Below are 16,213 nucleotides of genomic sequence, written 5' to 3' on the forward strand. Positions count from 1 at the left end.
TCAATACCTGCACAGGTATTGACCAAAAAAAAAGAAAAAAAAGAGAGGAGTTCCCGTCGTGGCGCAGTGGTTAACAAATCTGACTAGGAACCATGAGGTTGCGGGTTTGATCCCTGCCCTTACTCAGTGGGTTAAGGATCCGGCGTTGCCGTGAGCTGTGGTGTAGGTTGCAGACGCGGCTCGGATCCCACGTTGCTGTGGCTCTGGCGTAGGCTGGTGGCTACAGCTCCGATTCAACCCCTAGCCTGGGAACCTCCATATGCCGCGAGAGCGGCCCAAGAAATGGCAAAAAGACAAAAAAATAAATAAATAAATAAATAAAATAAATAAAATGATTCTTTTACTCTTGGTTGAAATATGAACTATTTAGTGGATGTGTGTGGCTCATCCAGAAGTGTGGTTGTCAAAAGGGGGGAATGAAGTTTGGGTCTGTACCACCACCAAATCCCCACCTTGCTGGCTCCACCAGAACATCTGTCCTTAAGGTCACTAGTGCCTGTCTGTACAACCTGCTGTTAATGCAGACCTGGGATCTACCCACTTATGTATCAGACCTAGGAAAGTAACATTACTGGGACTCTTCCTAAACATTAGCTCTTGTTGAAGGAAGAAGTTAGGACTGAGTTGCTGCAGTGCGGTTGGCAATCCACACAACCAAGGTATTGGGTTGGGACACTAGATATTTTCTCCTTACCATTATATATGCGTTGTATCAATATGTCATCCTCACCACCACCAAAGTAGACTTACTAAGGATGGCCATTCTGACCAGCATGAAGTGGTACCTCAGTGTAGTTTTTTTCATTTCTCTAATCATTAGTGATGTTGAACATTTTTTCATGTGCCTGTTGGCCATCTGTATATCTTCTATGGAGTAAAGTCTGTCCACGTCTTGTGCCCATTTTTTCATTGGGTTGTTGGGGTTTTTTTGCTGATAAGTTGTATGAGTTTTTTGTATATTTTGGAGATTAACCCACTGTTGGTTGCATCACTTTAAACTATTTTCTTGACCCAGAGGGAAAACCCACCAGAGACCAGAGGCCAGGAGGTGAAGAGTACTGAGTGTACCAGCAAATGGAGCAGAAAGGACTCACATCAGGGGGTAGACCTCCCACCCCAGCAGGACTGGCACCTAAGGAACCCAAGCTAGTCCCTGCGCCTGGCTTCAATCTGTCCCCTCCAGTGCACACCCCCTGCATCCATTTCCTCTGCTGCCCCTGAACCACCACCCACAGCCAGAGCACTATCTCCCTAAGCCTGGTGTCCCACTACTCCTCGCCCCCATTCCCTATCCCTGTGGTCAGGGAAAGGAGAACTGAGGGCATGCAGGTCAGGAGCAGGAGAGGAGGCCCATGAGTGTGTGTGGGCGCAATGGCACTTATTTTCCCTGGGCCTCTGGAATGGAGGCATGTGATTCAGCAGGGACCTGGCCCTGCCACAGCCAAGCCCAGGGTTGGAGATATGGAGAGCAGGGACCAAGATGGTGGCCCCTCCAAACTTCCACTGCTACTTTGGACACTCATCAAGCTACTTTCTGGGATCCTGACTCCCCCCCTGACAAGGCAGTGGGGCAAAAACACCAGCGCTTGCCTCCATCTTGGCAGGGGTGTGCAGAGGGTGAGGGAGAGAGAGAGGGCAGGGTAGGGAGAGTCAAGGGGATGGGGGGCAGGAAATCAAGATGAAGAAGGTGGGGAGGGAAAAGATGAGGGGAGGAGAGGGGATGGGGAGGAAGAAAAGTGGGAGAAGAGAGGGAGCTGGCAGGCACATGGAGGAAAAGGTAGAGAGAATAAGATCAGAGGAGGAGGTGATGGAGTCGAGGGGGTACCCACCTGGATGCAGGTGGAGTGTGGGTGGTGCGCTGTCTCCCCTGGGGGAGATTTCTGTGGGTGGAATCTATGGAGCATCTCTGCAGTGCATTGGTCCAGCATTGCCCTGGTGGCTTTGGCAGTGGCATGGGGGTAACCTCTGCATCAGTTACAGGCAGTTGCAGTATCATAGAAAATTTTGATCACTGAATTCACATATTTAGGGAAACCATCCAGGGTTCATCTTCTGAAAGGGTGTGCTTTCTAGACAGTTTCAGTGCTGCTGCAAATTCCTGAAGCAAATTACAGCATTTGCTAAAATTTATAGAGTGTAACTTTCTATAGACCCATACAGAGATTGGGCTTCTTGTACATAAAAGAGCAATCTAACAGTTCAGGAAAAATACAGCAAGGCTATTGCTCTCTTTAAAAATATCAAATTGAGTAGAACACTAAAAAGGTTATGATATAAAGCAACTGTATGAGCATGAGGAAATGGCATGATTACCAGGGGGACCAAAATGTCATTTCTATTTTTTATTTTTGTGAGTTTGCATTTCTCATAGTAATGTTTTGTTCAGATAAACTATCATACTAGAATAGAAGCATGGTTGTCAGTTATCCCCAGAAGTAATTTTAGTTTTCTTATGCTTCAGGTTCTTCAGTGAGTTTTTAGTCCTGTACTGTTTTTCAAACTTAAGAAGTACATCTCACAAAGTAAGCACCTTTAGTGAGGTATAAGTAACATACCATAAACTGCACATATTTTAAGTCTGCAATTAGCTAAGTTTTCATGTGTACACAATCCTGAAACCATTTCTACAATCAAGATAGTGAATTATCCATCAACCTCCAAAATTTTCTCTACTCCTTTATGGTTCTTCTATGGATTGCATTGAATCTGTGTATTGCTTTGGGTACTTGGCCATCTTGGGTTTTTGTTTTTTTTTTTTTTACTTTAAAAAATCTACATAAATATTTCTTTTTTTAACTCAGTGAATTTTATTATATTTATAGTTGTGCAATGATCATCACAACCCACTTTTACAGTGTTTCCATCCCAAACCCCCCAGTCCATCCCTCCCCTGCAAACCTGTCTCCTTTGGTAATGATAAAGTTTTCAAAGTCTGCAAGTCAGTATCTGTACTGCAAATTAGTTCATTGTATCATTTTCTTAGATTCCACATGTAAGTGATAGCATATGTTATTTGTGTCTTGCTGACTTCACTTACCATAATAATTTCTAGGTCCATCCATGTTGCTGCAAATGCCATTATCTCATTTCTTTTTATGGCTCAATAATATTCCATTGTGTGTATGTACAACATCTTCTTTATCTATCCCTCTGTTGATGGACATTTAGGTTGTTTCCATGTCTTGGCTATTGAATACAGTGCTACTGTGAAATGGCCATCATCAAAAAGTCTACAAACAGTAAATTCTGGAGAGGGTGTGGAGAAAAGGGAACCCTATTACACTGTTGGTGGGATGTAAATCAGTGCAACCATTGTATAAGACAGTATAGAGATTCCTCAGAAGACTAAAAATAGAATTATCATTTCATCCAGCAATCCCACTCCTGGACATCTATCCAGAGAAAACCATGACTCAAAAAGACACATGTACTCCAATGTTCATTGAGACAGGTTGGTGGGTGGGGGAATGCACTGAAGGTTTGAGATGGAAATGCTATAAAATTTGGTTGTGATGATCTCTGTACAACTATAAACATAATAAAATTCATTGAGGTAAAAAAAGGCCATTTATTGATTGATCCAATCACTCAATAGCTATAATATGTGCCAGGCACTATGCTAAGCTTATTAGACCATTTAATACTTAGAATACAGATCTCAAAACTTTTTTTTTTTTTTGCCTTAACCATGGAGCAAAATAAGTTTGGAAAGAATAAACACCTTAACATATGTATGTGTGGTTCACTCTGGAATTTCTATTTTCTATTCTTTTCTGTTTAGTTTCATTGTTTAAAATATTGCTGGTAATTCCCTAAGTTGATTTCACAATCCTTTAATGACTCTTGACCCACAGTTTGAAAACCACTCATCAGTCCAAATAAAAATTTGTGGAATGAATGAATATCAGTCATAAAGGAATATATGGCACATTGAAAGGTGTAGAACATGCATGGCATCACAGAGTGTGGTGCCATATGGTATGGAGAGAAATCTGTTTAAAACTCAAGTCCGATAATAACTTTTACCTTCTATATTTTCTTCATTAACTTCCTACCACACTTGGCATTGAGATCCAGGTCCTTCACAGGGGTAACAAACTCATCTGGTTTGCCTCTCCAGCTTCATCTCATGGTTCTGCTCCTTGCCTCCCAGGTTCCAGCTCCACATTGGCCTTCTGTCTCTCTTGCACTTAGAGTGCCTTTCCATGGGTTGCCCTGCCTCCTGGAATACTTTCCTTTTTTCTTTGCTCCACCAGGTCCTATTCACCCTTTCAGCCTCTGATGATTTGCTTCCTCCCCTGGGAAGACTTCCTGGCCAACCATTAGAAGAGGTAACCCCGTATGTCTTCACAGAACTGAGCATAATTGAAATGTTTTTAAAGCATTAACATACATAAATAGTTGAGTATTTGCTTTATTCCTTTTATAATTTTTTAAAATTTTTATACAATTTTAAAGGTTACATTCCATTAGTTATTACAAAATACTGGCTACATTTTCTGTATTGAACAATGTGAAATTTTAATACATAATTATTGGTTCAACATTTTTCTTACTTAAGCTTCTTGCCACAGCTTCTTCACTGCCAGCTCTCCCAGCCACCACCACGAGGTGCACTCCAGAAGCCTGCAGCAGCTGGGGATCTGATGCCAGGGCCTGCAGAGTTCAGATCACAACCTTGCTGCCCCATGGGCCTGTGGGGTGGGGGGCAGGGGAGTGCAGGAAGCCTCTTTGGGGACACCTGGCTGACTGGCCCACAGCTGGGTGTCAGCAAGAGTGGACGCTGCAGAGCCAGGCATGCATGACTTGGAGGAAGTGCTGGATTTCTGCTCCAGGCTGCCTTGGCAAAGAGGTGGTCATGGCCCAGGAGCTACAACCTGAAGTCTCTGGGCACACAGCAGCTTCAGGAGGCCCAGGAGCAGGAGCTGCAGTGATGCCAGGGAGCAGAAATGGCTGCAGCCCAACTCACAGCAGCTGCAGCATCTCAAGCACCTGGAATCCTTGTGAGTCCTGGGATCACACAGTAAGGTATTGGTGCTTTAGGCAGGACATTCGGAGACCCAGGAGTAGGCGGTTGGTCCTGTCAGACACTAGCAAGCAGGGTGTCCATTAAGACTCTGGGTGCAGAACTCTAACATTATCCTGTGCTGCCTTTGTTACAGTTTTTTATTGGTGAAGTAAGTGGTATGTATTTGTTGACTAGAAATAATACACAGATACCTCTATAAGTGTTGCATAACAATATCATATCATAATATTATGTGTTAATGAGAATCAGGGAGCCCATCAGCCTAAAACTCTTTGAGAAAGCACTCAGGCCATTCGGCCTAGCATTCTACCACTTAATTCCATTGTCTGCTCCAAGTAGAAAACCAGCTGATTTTTATTTTTGTCTGCCATGCTTGCAAGATACCTGTTTGAGTGCCTAAAGGATGTCCCCCACCCACCCCCCCAACTCCAAGAATATGGCATTTTTAGTGCCTACTTACTAATAAATATTTGTATATGTCACACACACACAAAAAAAAGACTCTGGGTGATGGGGCCCTCGACTCCCTGCCACCCCTCCATGGGGGAGAGGCTAAACCTGATGCTGGCCTCAGGTGAGTGGAGGCAGCAGGTGTGCCCTTCCCCAGCCTGAGCTGAGGCTTTTGTTCCTTGTGAAGCAATCTTCCTGTGGTCAGGGGCACTGTTTTGCACACTCTGGGATTGGGGACTGGCCTCAGGAAAGTGCAGCTGAGCACTTTGCTCCTTTCGTGTTTCTCAGTTCCAGGGGCTCACTATGAACTGGATAAAGTCCTTGTTCTTTTCATCTAATGCAGTTAGTAAGGAAGAAGAAAGCTGGATCCTTTATCATTAGTGTGGTGAAAAAGAGAATAAGCAGTGGGTGAGGGCTTGGCCCCTAACTATTTGGGAGGAGCTGTCAGGTAGAAGAGCACAGATTTGTCCTCTAAGGTCCACAGGATTTTTTTTTCTTTAACCAGGATTAAGGGTGGGAGCTACAGAAAAGCCAGTTCTGGCTCAACAACAAGAAGAATTAGGACCAGGTCATATATTCTTGCTGGTCAGCATGGCCTGACTCAGGAGGCACTGTGCTCCCCCAGCTGCTTGGGCTTGAAGAGAAACCAGGTAACCACTGAGAGGAGGGTGGGTTTTAAAGGAGATGTAACATCAGGTGGAAGCTTGAATAAAAGACCCTTTCAGTTTTCTGTGATACTGTCATTCTGCAATTAGCTTTAGAAGTTGTTTCTGAGTTTGGTGTACACTGAGTTATTTGAATTATTTCTCTTTCAGGCATGTCTCCAACCTTCTCTTGATTGCTGAGACAATCATGTAAGGACAGGTCCTCAGAGGGCTACTCTTCTTATTAAACTTTTGGGAGCTTTAACGCAAAATACTTGGCTTCCTTGGAGGCTGGCCTGCTCCTTTCAGTGTGGCTCTTGAGCTGCATGTCACCTCAGTTGGTAGTAGTTGTGGAGACATATGCTGCAGTTGCTGGCTTCCACAGTCCTGGCCCCTCCCTTGGAGACACCCTGAGACCCGCTTTGTTGCCTGTGCATTGCAGATGCTCAAAAATCTTTCCCTAGGGTAAGATCAGGTCCATGCTTGGCCCCACCCAGCCCTCAGTATCCTTAACTATATGATGCCAGATGGTAGTTAATACTATATACTTATTTTGTAACTCACAGAGCACTTAAAGACATCGGAGAGATTATAACCTCCTTTGCACATGAGGAAATGAAGGCAAATGAAGGTTTGGTGATTAAGTAACCTGATCAAAGATAGATGGAATTGCAGTAAACGTTGAAGCACATGTATCTTTTCGAGTCATGGTTTTCTCTGGATGTTTGCTGAGGAGTGGGATTGCTGGATCAAATGGTAATTCTATTTTTAATTTTTTGAGGACTCTCCATACTGTTTTCCACAGTGGTGCACCAATGTGCAGTAGTGTAATTGGGTTCCCTTTTCTCCACACCCTCTCCAGCACTCATTGTTTGCAGACATTTTGATGATGGCCATTCTGGCAGATGTAAGGTATTTGTTTTGATTTGCATTTCTCTAACAATGAGTGATGCTGAACATCTTTTCATGTGTTTTTTGGCCATCCCTATGTCTTCTTTGGAGAATTGTCTGTTTAGATCTTCTGCCTATTTTTTGATGGGGTTGTTTGTTTTTTTTGGTATTGAGCTGCAGGAGGTGTTTATAAATTTTGGCGGTTGTTCCCTTGTCAGTCCATACATTGGCAATATTTTCTCCTATACTGTGGATTGGGTTTCCATTTTGTTTAGGGTTCCTTTGCTGTGCAGAAACTTTTAAGTTTAATTATATCCCATTTGTTTAGTTTTGTTTTTATTGTCATTACTCTAGGAGGTGGATTTGAGAAGATATTTCCTCTAAGAGGTTTATAGTATCTGGTTTTACATTTAGGTCTTTAATCTATTTTGAGTTTATTTCTGTGTATGATGTTAGAGAATGTTTTCAATTCATTTTTTTACATGTAGCTGTCTAGCGTTCTCAGTATCACTTATTGAAGAGACTGGCTTTTCTCCATCGTATATTCTTGCCTATTTAGATCTTTGATTTCCTTTGGATATATTTTGGAGTTTTTAGAGTATATGTTTTACACTTCTTTTGTTACATTTATTCCCAAGTCTTTTTTTCCTCTTTGGATGCTATTGTACATGCAGTTGTTTCCTTACTTGTATTTAATTTTTTATTTTAGTTTATTTGTTGTCTGTGCAGCATGCAGAAGTTCCTTGGCCAGGTATCGGCCCTGCATCACAGCAGTGACCCAAGCTACTAATGTGATAGCACTTGGGGGAGTTCCTTTTGTGCCTTAGCAGTTAATGAACCTATTATCCATGAGGATGTGGGTTTGATCCCCGGCCCTGCTCAGTGGGTTAAAGATCTGGCCTTGCCATGAGCTGTGATGTAGGTCACTGGCATGGCTTGGATTGGTGTGGCTGTGGCATAGGCTGGCAGCTGCAGCTCTCATTTGACCCCTAGCTCTCAATATGCCTCAGGTGTGGCCCTAAACAAAGCAAAACAAAACCAAGTGACTATATACAAGCTTATTAGGAACATGACTACTGAGAGCAAAGAGAAATTTTTTGTAGGTGTGTTTTATTTGAGACAAAGGATTAAGTGTTTTTGGTTTTGTTTTTCAGATAAACAGGGATATCCAGAAACTTTAAGTTGTTCAGACTTGCTTTCAAATCCCTCTTTGAAGCTGAAGTGGAAAGAAACTCCCCTTTGAAATCTTTTGTCCTGCAGCCTAAGCTGTCATTTAAAAATATACTAACTTTTAGAAAAGGAAATTAATGGTGTACAAATTTGGCATGGATGAGGGTTTGAGGGTTTTAATCGCTTGGGAATAGAAAGTGCACCTTTCTTTGCTTCTGCCTTTGAAATAGGAGAAAAGCACTGGGAAATACACTACTTACTGAGCATCAGCCAGTATTGATGGTTTTCCTGTTATTCATTAATTTTTAAAGATATAAGTCCTTATTTGATAAATCATTGTGCACATGATAATACCTGGGTCATGGGGGAACCAGTACGCCAAATTTTGATATAATAGAATTTATGCAGTTCTGCTCTGTGTTAATTATGTTTTACCCTGGTAAGTAAGTTGGCCTGAAATAAGGTAGCTGTGGTCCTGTGAGGAAGAGCCATTTGTTGGACCTACGATTAAAATTAACACTGCCCCTTGCTTTTAAAAATTAAATGCAAAAAAATAAAAAATCCCCTACTGATCAGTGCTTTTTCAGGTTTTTTTGGAACCAAAAAGTCAAATTGCAGGCAAGGACCACCTGGAAAAACAAGGTTCTAGAGACCAGGTAGAGAGTATTCTGATTTTATGTGTGAGTCATATAATCTACAGAATGAGAAGACCAGCTTATTAAAGGGTACATTCTAGCTCTTGAGGTGATTTTATTTTATTTTATTCTATTCTATTTTATTCTATTTTATTTTATTATTTTTGCTTTTTAGGGCTGCACTCACAGTATGCGGAAGTTCTAGGCTCTGGGTTGAATTGGAGTTACAGCTGCCGGCCTACACCACAGCCACAGCAACATGGGATTCAAGCTGTGTCTGCAACATACACCACAGCTCATAGCAATGCCAAATCCCCAACCCATTGAGCAAGGCCATGGATTGAGCCCACATCCTCATGGATGCTAGTCAGATTTGTTTGTGCTGCACCACAGCAGGAACCCTGGGGCTCTTTGATTTTCAATTTTTCAGGCTTTAGAAAGGTCACTAACTGGTAGCAGAGGTCACAGCAAAAAGGAAAAGTAGAGCATTGCTATAAGAAAACCTCCACTTAGGCTACTGGGTATCAGTTCAACCAGGGCTTTTCAACCCTTAAAGTGCACATGAATCACTTGAGGATGTTATTTGGGTTGGGGTTGAGATTCACATTTCTCACAAACTCATGGGTGATCCTGACCTGCTGCTCCCTGGGCTTACACATTGGGTAGTAAGGAGTTAAACTATGTAGGAAAGAAGGGCTTGCAGAAGCTCATGATGTAGTGGTTGACTAAGGAGAAATTGATAGAGCAGGAGAAACTAAATGTTGCCTGTGTCATTTTGTTAATAGGGATAGATATTCAATTTTATGATAAGAAGTCTGTAAGAAATTAGTGCTTGATGTAGAACAATTCCATTTACACAAAGTGTTGGAGTGTTAGTTTTTCATACTGGAGGTTTTTTCTCCTTTATTCTAGCAAGCTGAAAAAACTTGTTCATCAACACGTTATTTTATTTTATTTACTGTACTTTTTCTGCTCCCTTTACTCAGGTATTTAATATGTTCTCTAGGCAGGGCCTATTAGGTTCTCTCTTCTGCTTTTGCAAGATGAAGGGAGACCTCTTTGGATGTTGGGCAGATCTTCCCTTCCTGTTTACTTTCCTTCAGACTCCTTTTGGAACTGGCTGATGCAGATGGTGGAAAGGATTACTTTCTTGTTGGCTCTCCTGTTTATTGATTTTTGTTCTGGGCTATGTCTCTATAGCCAAGGCTCGTATCCTCATATCCCCAAGTCTTTATCCTTTTTGATGTGTCAGTGGCATTTCATATAGCTTGTCGCTCTGTTTCTCGATACCCCCTTTTCACTTCCTCCCAGATAGCTCCCTCCTGGTTTTCCTTTGATCTCACTGGATGCCCCTATTTGTTTTCTGGCAGACTCCTCTCTTTCTTTGTGATATCTGAACCAAGAGAATGATGTATCTTCACCATAGTAGTCCAATGGCACAGCATAATACAATTTTCCCATGCATCTGGAGTACAAAATGAGACACTATGGTATTTATTAAGTACTTTTACTTCCCTCTTGAGTTAAAAAAAACAATAAAAGTGTAATAGACATGTTTATTACATTTTTGAATACATGCTATGAGATTAAAATTTGAAAATCTGGCGATTTGTGTGGTTCTATGATGCTATTATTGAGAGTATATGATGCAAATATTTTTCAGAAATTTTCCCACCAGTGTTAAACTAATAATAATTTTATTTAACTACCCCATGTATTTTTTCTTCATATCCACCAACATCTTGCTTTTATCTGACTCCTTTATTTTTTAGCCTAAAGAGAGGGCCTAGGATGGAGTGCCCCCGGTCCCCGCCATTGTTTCTTTAAACTTGTCACTTTGAAAAGATTTTATGATCACATAAAACTTGCAAAAATAGTGGTTTCCTAATGACAAAGTACAATTATCAATACCATTAAATTAACAAAGGTACAATACTGAAACTAATTTTGATTTCCCAGCTTTGACATTATATACTCTTATTTTTTAGAATATAGTTCTAAGAAATAAAATTTATTCCATGAAAACACTACCAATATCATGTTAAAGAAATTTTCATCATCTCAAGAAATTCCTTTGTGCTAAGTCCTTAAAGTCACATCCATCCTTAACCCTGGTAACCACTGATCTGTTCTCCATCCGTTTAATTTTTAATGTTGAAAATGGCTTATTATGTACCAAGTATTGTCCCGACATTACTGTATTCCCTTTTTCATTTTTAAATTATTGTTATTATTATTTTTTCTTTTTTGGTTGCTCCATGGCACATGGAGTTCCTGGGCCAGGGATCAGATCCAATCTGCAGCTGCCATCTAGGTTTCACCTGCAGCAAATCTGAATCCTTAACTCACTGTGCCAGGCTGGGGATAAAACCTGTATCCTGGTGCTCCCAAGATGCTGGTGATCCCATTGTGCCACAGCAAGAACTCCTATTGATATTATTTTTATTTATTTTGGGGGGGCTTCTCTCATAGTATGTGGATGTTCCTGGACCAGGGATAAAACCTCTGCCTCAGCAGTGATGATGCTGGATCCTTAACCTGCTAAGCCACTAGAGAAGTTCTATACTCCCCTCTAAATTAAAAGTTTTCCTTTGTAATTTTACTTGTGGTAAACTATATCTAAAATTTACAGTCTTAAACACTTTTTTGGCCATTCCTGTGGCACAGCAAAGTTCCCAGGCCAGGGATCAAACCTGAGCCATAGCAGTTTGACAGTACCAGATCCTTAACCCAGTGAGCCACCAGGGAATTCCTTAAGTATTTTTAAATGTACAGTTCAGTAATGTTGTACCTTCACATTTTTGTGCAACCAATGTTTAAATCTCATCTTGCAAAACTGAAACTCTATACTCGTTAACAGAAATTCCCAACTTCCCTCCTTACTGCAGCCCTGGAAACCACTATTCTGCTCTCTGTCTATGACTTTGATGACTATAGTGCCTCACATAAGTAGAATCATGCAGCATTTGTCTTTGTGAGAGGTTTATTTCACTTAGCACAATGCTATCAAAGTTTATTCGTTTTGTAGCTAGCTTGTGTTAGAGATTCCTTCTTTTTTAGGATTGGTAATATTCCTGTGTATGTTTATGCTACATTTTGATTATCCATTCATCCATGATGGCCACTTGGGTTGCTTTTCTGTCTTTAATTTTTTGAATTGAAATGCTGTTTACATAATGGCTGCACCATTTTCCATTCCTACCAATAATGCATGAGAGTTCCAATTACTGTATGTTATTATTATTTTTGGTAGCAGCCATCCTAATGAATGTGAGGTGGTATTTACTGTGATTTGGATTTGCATTTCCCCAATGATTAGTGATGTTGTGTGTTGTTTCATGTGTTTATTGACCATGTGTGTATCTTATTTGGATAAATGTTTATTCCAGTCTTTTGCCTGCTTATATTTTACTGTTTAGGAGTTCCCACCATGGCTCAGTTATTAAGGAACCCAACTAGGAACCATGAGGTTGTGGGTTTGATCTCTGGCCCCACCCAGTGGGTTAAGGATCCGGTTTTGCCATGAGCTGTGGTGTAGGTTGCACATGTGGCTTGGATCCAGCATTTCTGTGGATCTGGCATAGTCTGGCAGCTACAGCTCTGATTAGACCCCTAGCCTGGGAACCTCCATATGCCATGGGAGTGGCCATAGAAAAGGCAAAAAAAAAAAGACAAAAAATGTATTGTTTAATTGTACCAGTTATTTATGTATTCTGTATCTTAACCCTTTTTCAGATAAATGTTTTACAAATATTTTCTCCCATTTTACAGATTGAGTCTACTGTGGGTTTGTTTGTTTGTTTGTCTTTTCTAGGGACACTCCCATGGCATATGGAGGTTCCCAGGCTAGGGGTCTAATCAGGAGCCACAGCTCATGGCAATGCTGGATCCTTAACCCAATGAGCAAGGCCAGGGATCAAACCAGCAACCTCATGGTTCCTAGACGGATTCTTTAACCACTGTGCCACGACAGGAACTCCAGGGTGTACTGTGTTTTTATTTAATCTTCACAACACCATTCTTAGATTTATTTTGTATGTGCAAAAGCCAAATTATAGAGAGTTCAGTAGCTTTTACTAACCTGACCCTGGTTTTAGAGTTAGTACATGGTGGAGCAGGGATTCAAACTTACACTGACTGGCTCCAGATCTGCACTTCTCATCATCATATTATTTTGAGCTAATCTCTTGGCTCACTTTATGAAAACAAGAAACCTTGGTTTCTATGATTACCCTTTGTGGCAGGCCTTCTTTAAAAAGTAGATTTATCCATATTTTTTAAAAGTATGGTGATGCTCATTATTTACATTATCCATATTTGTGAGTTTTCTCCCTCACCAAAATTTATTGGTCATCCTCAAATCAATATCCTTGGTGTTTTGGGGATCACTCATGGTTGTGTTCAGCGTGGCAAAAAATTGGGGTCACTGGATACACACACTCCCAGCTGATGTCAAACACTGTGGTTCTTTCTTTTTGCCTTATTTCAGCTCTCATACTATAAACAAAGATCTTTTTCATAGTGTAATTAGTGCCATGCTTTCCACATCTCTAATTTGTGTGTGTGTGTGTATATATGTGTGTGATAGTGCTGTTTAAAATGGTCCCCCAAAGTAAAGTTGAAGTGATATCTAACGTTGCTAAGTGCAAGAGGGCTGTGATATACCCTATGGAGAAAATACCTGTAAAATAAGCCTCCTTCTAATATGAGTTATAATGTTATGGGCCATTGAGTTCAATGTTCATGAATCAATGATATATTAAGTATTTTTAAACAGAAACACAAAAAACAAAATTATGTATTGTTTTGTTGATGAAAATATTGTGGATGGGGTTTATACCATTTTAAACCTGTATTTTCCTAAGAGCAGTGGTTCAGCATTTGCTAACTCAATGTTTGCTGCAACCTTATAGACCAGAGCTTCATGGAATAAGGAGAACTGCCTGCATATTCTCTCATTTAAATCAGTGTAGCATGAAGGAAAGCTTCATTTATGTTAAAAAAAATGAACTTGTATAGAATCCCAGGGTAGATGATGTTTGTACTGTAAATTCAAAAATTCTACTAGGCTTTTGCATTTACCACATCCCTAACTCTGTGGTATGGCTGGAAGATCCTCATTGTAGATGAGGAATCAAGGCACAGAGCAGTTGTGTGGGTTGTTTGAGGACACCCCGGTGATTAGTGGTAGAAACAGACCTTTAGTCGTTTTCCTGGTTCTTTTTTGGTGAGAATTTCCATCTTCCTTTCTATAATTAGAGAGGAGAAAGTGAGAGAACCCTTTCTGAATACCTGTAATGTGCCCCTTCTGGTTTTAGTCATTTGATGCATTTGATCTCTTGTGCTCTTCTCAGTAACTCATTGTGACAGGAGATGTTGCAATCTTTCTAATGACCAAACTAAAGGAAAATTAATTATTTTCCTGAGGAATTATGAACTATCTAGTGCTGATAGAGTTTGAATCTTGATCCTCCAAATAATTTTTTTGTTACTTTGTGCAGTTGTCTACTAAATGTCTCAGAAGGGAGAATTGGTGCAATGTAAATGTATTTCTCAGCTTGACTTTCCAATGGCTTTGCAAAATATCTGATTAATATTTCCTCTCATTTAGATTTGTGGTTTCACACATTCCACAAAATATAAAAAATTGAGATTAAGTACAATATTTTTTTCTAAACGTTGTCCAAGTTCAGTTTGCTTTAAGAGTTAAATACTACAATGTGGTATATAATACACAGTGGAATACTACTCAGCCATAAAAAAGAACAAAATAATGCCATTTTCACCAACATGGATGAAACTAGATTCTTATACTACGTGTAGTAAGTCAGAAAGAGAAAACCATATGATACCAATATATGTGAAATCTAAAATATGGCACCGATGAACCTATCTGCAGAACAGAAACAGACTCACACACAGAGAGAGCAGACTTGCTGTTGCCAAGGGGAAGATGAGGGAGTAGGATGGACTGGGAGTTTCAGGTTAATCGATGCAAACTATTACATTTAGAACAGATAAGCAATGAGGTTCTGCTCTATAGCACAGGGAACTATATTCAGTCACTTGTGATAGAACATGATAGAAGATAATATGAGAAAAATAATGTGTGTGTATGTATATTATATATATATATTATATATATATAAATAACTGGGTCACATTGCTGTACAACAGAAATTGACAGAGCATTGTAAATCAACTATAATAAAAATTTTAAGAAAGTTAAATACTTTATAATCATAGTATGAATGAATTTTATTTGTGAAGTGGATTTATTTATAAATAAATAGTTTCTTTTTATTAATTTATTTATAATTTATTTGTTTTTTGTCTTTTGTCTTTTTAGTGCTGCACCTATGGCATGTGGAGGTTCCTAGGCTAGAGATCTAATTGGAGCTGTAGCTGCCTGCATCACCTAGAGCTATAGCAGCACCAGATCTGAACCACATATGCATCATACACCACAGCTCACAACAATGCCAGATCCTTAACCTACTGAGTGAGGCCAGGCCTCAAAACCCCAACCTCATGGTTTCCTATGTGGATTCATTTCTACTGCACCAAGTAGGGAACTCCTAAATCCTTCTTTTTAGAGTGAATGTAAATGTCTTAATTAAAGCCCATTATTGGTGGTCTACCATTTTGAGAGTAAAAGAAGAATTTGATCAAGGCTCTATGTGTCTGGCTGATGTTGACAATACTGGAATGGACAAGGTAAACAGCTATGACCAAGCATCTTGGAGTAAAGCATTCTATAGGAATGAAAGGAAATGTCTTCCCTTTATTACTGTGTACTGTATAGAAGTTGGGTGAACTGTCACCCATTTTTGTTTTTGTTTTTCTCATACCCATGGCATGCAGAAGTTCCAGGCCAGGGATCAAACCCACACCACTGCAGTGACAATGCCAGATCCTTAATGTGCTGAGCCACACAGGAACTCTTATGCCCTCATTTTAAGGTATTTTTTATTATAAGAAAGATTTAAGTGGCAGATTGATATATTTTTACTTGTGTTTTGTTTGTGTGTTTCTAGTTTGTGTTGATTCTGTAATATTATTTATTGGAACTCAGAAAACTATAAGGCATAAATTAATTTTTATTTGTCTTATCAGATTTCATATGGTAGAGCTGGTAAAGTAGTCTGAATTTTGAAAAATTTTTTGTAGAAATTATTTGCAAGAAAAATTATATTCTCTTAAAATTGAATCTGAAAGTCATTTATCAGAATGGAGAAATTAAGCAAGCACTTTTTTTTGTAGAAAACAATTGTTAAATCATTAATTTCATTTCTATATTCTGAGGGCAGAAACAATATCCTATTTTATATTTTATTTGCTCATCTTTGCATCTTCATGTATTAAATGGTCTTTAAAATATTTTATTTCTGCAC

General features: G+C 39.8%; 2 long non-coding RNA genes across 4 annotated transcripts in view; both read left to right on the plus strand.

Annotated features, from left to right (window-relative positions):
- The window catches only part of LOC110258473 (uncharacterized), a 365,891-nt gene that overhangs the window by 191,913 nt on the left and 157,765 nt on the right, over window positions 1–16,213 (plus strand). The gene's annotated exons all lie outside the window — the stretch shown is intronic.
- The window catches only part of LOC146404484 (uncharacterized), a 77,909-nt gene that overhangs the window by 31,759 nt on the left and 29,937 nt on the right, over window positions 1–16,213 (plus strand). For both annotated transcript variants that reach the window (XR_014840503.1, XR_014840502.1), the window contains exons 5-9: window positions 4,257–4,331; window positions 4,575–5,003; window positions 5,985–6,129; window positions 6,295–6,588; window positions 6,690–6,879. This is a non-coding gene — a long non-coding RNA (uncharacterized LOC146404484). The remainder of the gene's footprint in view (window positions 1–4,256; window positions 4,332–4,574; window positions 5,004–5,984; window positions 6,130–6,294; window positions 6,589–6,689; window positions 6,880–16,213) is intronic.

This window comes from Sus scrofa, chromosome 3 (genome assembly GCF_054392235.1).
Source record: "Sus scrofa isolate SSC_HxYL_T2T_F1_AM1 chromosome 3, Sscrofa_HxYL_maternal_Yorkshire_Landrace_v2.0, whole genome shotgun sequence".
Classification (NCBI taxonomy): Eukaryota; Metazoa; Chordata; class Mammalia; order Artiodactyla; family Suidae; genus Sus; species Sus scrofa.